We start from the raw sequence: 8,305 nt of genomic DNA, 5'->3' as shown, positions 1-8,305 counted from the left end.
TAGATGGAAAATGATTTGGCGAGAACTTAGCTGAGATCCTCTCATCTATGATGACAAAATCAGCACGATCGTGCTTGTCTAGTACAACGGAATGGAGGGCATATTCCTGAGTGGATCGAGCTCCTGTGCATGTCTTGATTATGGGTCCCTTTCTTGTCCAAGTTTAGAAACGATGGAACATGTGGGTTGAGCGATTGGCCCTTGACATTTTGTCTCGTGACACTGCCAAGAAAAGATCCCACGGCTCTACAAACGGACACACGGCCAAGAGCATCTCGATCTGAAGACAGATGGTCTGATCGCGTCGACGACGGGTCTCATCAATCGCCATCGTGGTGTGGGTGAGCCCTTCTCATGGGTATAATTGATTCCCGATCAAATAGGACCGGCCGGCACGGCGTAATTCATTGCGCTGGGACTTCAGTTACTACGATTGAAACGGAAAAGAGAGTGTAGAGAAGAGGGTGAGTAGAAATTCTACAAAGGTAAAAAGGGTTTGGTTTTCACTTTAGGGCTTCTAACCAAAAACTTCAGCCTCAGGTATATGAAAACGAGACTAGCCGGTGCTACTTAATGGATCATTATGACTGATTTGATATAACTTTCTCGCAGTAGCTTAAGCTATGAAAAGTGGTTATACAATTCATAATCTAGCAAAATTGCAGTGTCTTGTTGAAATGGATTATAAATTAGTCACCTCAAATTTCACTAACCAACCATAATAGATTCTAAAATAAAATATTAAAGCAAATTGGTTTAATTGGGCATGTTATGAACCCGTTCATAGCCCACTTAACTCATTTCCCATTAAAAGTTCAGCTCACTAGGCAAATCCCAAATATGAATTCTCATGATCGTCGTCACTGAAGAACGAATTCATCAATCCCTATAGTTGCGCCAACAGAGGAGCATGGTGACTCAATCTCATGATGTAGAACCTCGCTCTTTGCTCGTTCACCAGCCTCACACACCTCCTAGTGAAATCACATCTCCTCTGCGATGGCGACGGCAACGGCCACGGCGCCTCCTTCCTTGACAGCTTCCACTTGTCGTCGACGTAATGTTTTCGTTGCCTTCGTGTGATTGCTAGCCATGTGAAGATCTTGCTTTTCAAGAAAAGAGTTGAATTCTGCTTCTTGTGGGTTGGTTGAATGAAGTTGTCTCTTTCTCTCTTTTTGCTACTAGCCGATGGGTACTAGAGAGAGAGAGAGAGTATGAAGTGAAGCGATGGAGGAGGAAGACGGAAAAACTTGTGAGATCACCATCCTAGGCTCCTACTGCTATTCCTCCTTTGGCCTAGGTACATTTACTTTACCAAATCATTAGATTTTCAAAGCTTAACCCATCGCTATTAAAGGTATCAAAAAATGGGTCTTAAATCCATATATAACCCCTTCAAATCATAAATGGATTTTAGACCCCTTCAAATCATAAATGGATTTTATATGAGTCACTTACATTTTGAAAAGACTAGTTAAATGGATTTATAAATTGAAAGCTTAAGATAAATAGGTCTTAAATGGGTTAGACTTAAAACTCATTTCCAACACAAGCCTTACACTCTCTCTTTCTCTCTTTAACTTTATAAAATATCTTTTTATAAAATCCAAGTTATAATTATTTTTCATATTTCATATTTCTTTTTTTTTCTTTCCATTTTTTTCTTTCTTCTTCCTCTCCCACGATGACCGCCCGATCGGCTAAGTAAGGCTCAAGCTCGTTGATGTTTGGCGAGCTCAAGCCTTCGATCCGGGGTGAGGCTCGAGCTCGCCAACAATTGGCGAGGCTTGAGCCTTGCGGATTTGACAAACCTTGAGTTCGCCTAAACCCAATCACCGTCGTCGTCGTGGTTGGTAGTCGGCCGAAGAAAAAGAAAAATTAAAATTTTTTAAAATAATAATTAAAAATTCATTTTTAAAAATAAAAATAATTAAAAATCGATTTTTAAAAAAATAATCTTTTTGAAAAATTATAAAAACTGTCCATTAAATTTTTTTTGCATAAAATGTTTTAGCAATACCATTTTTTTTTTATTGCATCATGCAATATGAAAAATGGTTTTTCACAAATAAGCAAATATTATATTTATGTCAATCATTAGCTTATCAAACTTTTTCTTATCAAGAATTCTTCAAAAGTATTTCAATTTAAAGGATTTTCACTTTTTTTTTTTATTTACTAATTTTTTATTGTTTATTTACTTTTTAAATTTGATTGTGTGAAGAGCTTAAAGTGAATTAAATGAGTGGGAGTGATTAACCTAAATTGAGTTAAATATTAGTATGTTTCAGTAATATGAGTTGGGTCGAGTATGGATCATCAAATTTACATTGCATGAAAATGAGTGAAAACGAATTAATTGAGTTAGACCATTTTTGACTCGATCCAACTAGACCCTAACTCCAATGCGACCCACATATTTGATGGCTCTAGTCATTATATCTCCGATTCCTACCTAAATTTACAGTTACAATGATTTCTGCTCATCCTATCACATGTAGAAAGACAGTAAGATTGATTTTGCTCATTGTTGTTGCATGTAACAAGTCAATAGAACTCGTGGTTTTCATTATTTGCAAAATGAAGAATCGTACATTGGTGAAGATATATGCCTATTGAACAAATTGCTGAAATTAATGTCTTCAACTTGAATGCAATTGATTAAGACCCAATTAAAAGCCAAAACCTATTTCATGATTTATGGATGACCCTGTTTCATGATTTATAGATGACCTGGGCCAAACTTTCACCACCACTTTCATGCCCAAGTCCATAACTTAGCCCCCAAGCTTCCTCACTAACTTACCAATTTAAGGAAAAGCTCAAGTACAAGATGAAAATGAGTTACTTTATAGTTGGGCAAGTAGTACCCCTTTCTCAATTCATTCATTGTTAATGAGAGTTAAATTGTCGCCGATGTTTCGACCAAATACTCTATACTACGATGAAAATTTGGAAGTGTTATTTATTACCAACAGCTTAAAGCTGCCTCTTTTAGTCCTTCTTATATTTCTTTCTCCATTTTTCAGAACAGCAGACTAACAAAAACTTTTATAACAAGGTGTATCGATCTGTTTATGTGCATGCGCATGCTGTGCCGATCTTTTTTTTTTTTTTGCCCCCATAATTCTTTGATCATGTCATACGCTGCATAATATATATATTTCTTTTGTAAATCGAGGACTCCACCATGGGCTTCCCAGCACCAAAAGACCAGACCCCTATACTTTGGGAGAGATTAACACAGGACCCCATTACCATGGCCCCCCACTTAAAACGCGTTAGCAGTTACGAAGTTTCGATTTTGAGATCTTTGTGATGAAGTGTCCAAAGCCAAACCAACTTAACTGTCCACCGGTGGGTTGCAATGTAAAATATTAACATAGCGAAAGGTCAAGAAAGTGTAGAACATGTCGTAGGTGGCACAATGCCGAGCGGGCGAAGCTCGGTGATTTTAGCTGTCCACAAGATAAGGCCGCGAACCGTTATGGTTGCCCTCGGTCGTATGGTGGATCCCTCAAGCCATCACTAGTAGCGTGTAAAAAGAGATGGACAATAAAGGATTTTCTTCATTTACATTGATCTACAGCATGCGTGGGTTGAAATGCATCATATCTCAACCAAGACATTATAAGCTATCACAAGGTGGAAGTACCTGACACCTATAGTGGAGACGAAAACATCTCATCGGTGGCTTTCTCATCATTACCACATCTGACAAGCTGGTGATGCTGGTAACTATAAACTTATAAACTGCAATAACGAAGCGGCACACGGACTAACGGATATGCTCACTTTGTCTAGCACGCCGAACTTCTCATAGATCCAGACACAAGCGGGGCCAAGTCCCTCCGCTCTTCGACACGGCACGAGGAAAGATCTGTAATCGTGCTGCGTTCTATCGAGCACACCACTTCTCGGAAGAGAGACTCGTCGCAAGGCAAAGCTAATGGCCCATCCCTCTGATGGCTGCACTCCTCGTACGCCTGGTCCAGGAGCTGATGCAAAATGGGTGGTTCAGTTGCTCTACCTTGATTACATATCTCCGGCGAAATATCCCAACGAGAACAGCCAGGTGGCCCGGAGGGACGTCAGAGGGTGGATTCTCTGCCGCCGGCTCTATTGTGCTTCCGCCACATGGAAGCCATTTTCTTGATCTTCACAATGTTGCCGACGTCGCATTTGGCTTGCGCTATTGGCGACGCCATGGAAGTAAAAGCTTCTGGACGATGGTGGCAGCGGCGTTGAGGAGGGATGAGAAGCTGAGGGTTTGCAAGAGTTGACATTCGTTTTAGTGCCTATTTAACGAATTAGAGGGTGGACCTATCCAGTCATGCGTCCTCTAATAGTTTCCTTTTCACATACTTCGGTACGCTACTATAAACTAGGGCAACTGACCAAAGACATCAATCTTCTTAGAGAATATCACGATCGATGGTTATAGTTTGAAAGTGAACAGTGACCATGACGGTGGAACTCACAGATGAAATAAAAGTTGATAAATCAATGGTGGTAGAACTATCACATGTGACGACGTTCTTAAAGAACACCAATTTGATTGCTCTGGTATGAAATTTTTTTATGCATATGACTTGAGAATTATAATTTTCTTGTCCTGTGCCTTTGTCGTGTGGTATTGCTCGGCTTTCCTAAGACACGTGCACGAGTGAGACTTCCATAAAATGATGACATCTTCATCCATGCCTGGCTTTGAGGGGTACGTCCCCCGCATGCCCTTTTTACAACTTCATTTTCTAGTACTCATATACCAATATATAACATGCAATTACATTGTTTTCTCATATAACGGTCCGATGGTGTCCAAATCAGCTTTCACCACTCTGACCGGTCCTTGAGAACCAAAGAAAGTTTGAGCTAGAGATGGCAAGAAAAGAAGCAGACTTCTGTCATCCAAGCTGGCGTCTTATTGCTACATTTTCCTTAACTCTCAAGTAATCTAACCTAGACTACCTGTTAAAAGAAGCTACGCTACAAAGAAACCTTACTTCCATTCAATTTACTAAAAATTCGTATAGCGAAACTCCCATAGTAAATTTTGTGGTTAATTAATTGTAATCATTCAAATAATAATATAGGTGGAACCTAAGTAGACTTTTTAAAAACTTGTAATAGCATAGGTTTTGGAATTCTAAACATGCAAAGTAAAAGTTCCAAGTTCCAAAATGAAGAATATATTCTAATGAATAGGTTCTAGGTTCTAGATCAAACCCGTACGAAACCTAGAACTTTCGCTCACCATAATCGGTATCAATACAAAAAGGTTTAGAATTAAATTGGTCAAATTGAAAGGTCTAAAACTGAATTACTATCAATACAATACGTTTATGACTTTTTACTTCCCTTTCATATGGTGGTGAGCCTTTGCTTCTGTTGCAATTAGATGGACAAAATGATTCGGCGAGAACTTAGCGGAGATCCTCGTCTATGATGACAAAATCAGCACTACCGTGCTTGTCTAGTACAACGGAATGGAAAGGCATATTCGTGCGTGGATCGAGCTCTCGTGTGAACGTTTTTACCATGGGTCCCTTTCTGTCCCAGTTTAGAGTGTGGGTCGAGCGATCGGCCCTTCACATCTTGTCCCGTGACTTGGCCAAGAAAAGATCCTACGACTCCCTATGAACGGAGCATCTCGATTCGAAAAACGGTCTAATCACAACAACGACGGTCTCATCGATCCATCACAATGTGGGCGAGCCTCTTCTAGTGGGTATGATCGATTCCCGATCAAATAGGGAATTGGCCGGCGCAAAATTCCATTGTGCCAGGGAGTTTTAGTTGATGTTGTTGCGAAAAGACGAGCGATCAAACAATAATATAGACAGAAAAAAAATAAATCGAATACCGGATGCGTGGTTGTCAGTCGTAGGCCTACGTCCACGAAGAGAGCGGCAGCGAATTTCACTATAAATCAAACAATACAAAGAAGATTACACACTCAAGTCACTCAAACACTTCCAAGCCCCAATTACACCAATAACACACGCAAAATTTAGCCAAATTCCTCAATAAATAATCTCAATCTCACAAGAGAATTACACGCAAATCTTACCACAAGATTTAATTAGCTTGAATACTAAATCTTTTGGATGTAATTCATGATAAAGAAAATCTCTCCTAAGCACTCGACAACGAGATGGCGCTTCAAGAACACTTCTTCATGATCAACTCTCCCATTCATGGCAACAAGACTCTTATTCTTTGCCAACTTCTCATAGGATTCTCGTTTCCTAACTTGTTTATTTTAATCAAAATATATCTCTATATATTTTAAACAAAAATCCAAATCCAAGTGAAAGTTGGAATTTCCTATTTCAGTGGCTAAACTCTCAATGCGATTCAAACTTTGGGAAGTTGATTTTCGGATCTTCTTTGCTCAATTTCTAACGTCCGCAACATATCCAATTCAAATTATTTGGAATTTCACATTAAACTCAAACTCGAGACATATTTTAACAAATGTGATTGAAAACGGAGAAGAGAATATAGAGGAGAGGGTGAGTAGAAATTCTACCCAAAGGCTAAAGGGTTTGGTTGTCATTTTAGGGTTTCTAATGAATCATAATGACTTATTTGATATAACTTTCTCGTAGTAGTTTCTGGCAATAGTTTTGGCTGTGAAAAGTGGTTGTACAATTTTTAATCCAGTAAAATTGTGATAATCGTGCATGATGAGCTCATAGCCTTGTTGAAATGGATTATAAATGAGTTACCCCAAATTGCGCTAGCCGACCATAATAGATTCTTAAATTAAAATGTAAATTGGTTTAATTTGGTATGTTATGAATCCATTTAAAACCCATTTAACTTAATTTCTATTAAAAGCTCAGCTCATTAGACAAACCCAAAAAATGAATTGTCATGATCTCGTCACCCGGGAACAAATTTATTGACCCTCATAGTTGCACCAGCAAAGGAGCATGGCGACTAATGCCTCACGATTCGCTCTTTGCTCGTTCGCCAACCTCGCACACCCTAGTGAAATCACATCTCCTCTGCAATGGCGAGTCGGTGATTTAGCGCCTCGGCGTCTCCTTCATCGACGGCTTCCACTTGTTGCAGAAGTAATATTTTCGTTGCCGGCATGTGATTGCAAGTCATGTGAAGATCTTGCTTTCGATGTAGAACCTCGTTCTTTGCTCGTTCACCAGCCTCACGCACCTCCTAATGAAATCCTATCTCCTCTGCGACGGCAACAGCGCCTCCTTCCTCGACGGATTCCATTGTTATCGTGCCAACATTTGATTACTAACCATGTGAAGATCTTGCTTTTGAAGAAAAGAATTGAATTCTGCTTTTTATGATTGGTTGAATGAAGTTCTATCTCTTTTTCGCTACTAACTGATGGGTACTGCACAGAGAGAGAGAGAGAGAGAGAGAGAGAAGGGAAGTGATAGAGGAGGAAGACAGAAAAATTTGTGAGATCACCATCCTGGGCTCCTATTGCTATTCCTCCTAGGCCCACGTACATTGACTTTCCCAAACCGTTAGATTTTCTGAACTTACTCATCCTTATCTCTCCGATTCCTGACCTAAATTTATGATTTTGCTCATCTTTATCGCTGGTAACAGGATAGTAAAGTTGATTTTGCTCATCGTTATCACATGTAACACGTCAGTAAAACTCAGGGTTTTTCATGGTTTACAAAATAAAGAACCGTATGTTAGTGACAAAATATACACCTATTAAACATACTACTGAAATTATGTATCAAACTTGAGTGTGACTGATCAAGACATAACTAAAAGCCAGAGCCCATTTCATGATTTATGAACGGCCTGAAACCAGTTTATATTTAATACAAAACTCAAGCTCCTAACCTATTTCATGATTTACGGATGATCTGAGCTGAACCTTCACCACCATTTTCATGTCTCAATCCATAACTCAACCTCAAGCTTCCTCACTAACTCGATATGCCATTTCGTGAAGCCCCTCATAACTCGATAAGCCAATTTATGAAGCCGCCTATTCTTCAATTTAAGAAAAAAATTACTAAAAATAGACAATTGGTCGGATCAGGTATAAAAATGATCAATTTGGATTGAACCATTTTCTACCCGACCCGACCCTCCCCCTCTTATTTGACAGACCTACTCCCAAGCTACCTCAATCATGTAAGAGTCAAGCATTAGCAAATGTTGTCGAGGCGAGAAGAGTAGTAACGCATGGATTGGTACATCGCTAAATCGATGAACTTAGACGTACATGCACAAAGGGACATATAGATTTCTACATCATCCTACTGTTACTGAGCAAGCAACAATCTGAAAGAACTGTACT

Source organism: Eucalyptus grandis, chromosome 1, assembly GCF_016545825.1.
Source record: "Eucalyptus grandis isolate ANBG69807.140 chromosome 1, ASM1654582v1, whole genome shotgun sequence".
Taxonomy (NCBI): Eukaryota; Viridiplantae; Streptophyta; class Magnoliopsida; order Myrtales; family Myrtaceae; genus Eucalyptus; species Eucalyptus grandis.
The sequence above is the reverse complement of the archived record's forward strand: the minus strand, read 5'-3'. Positions refer to the sequence as shown.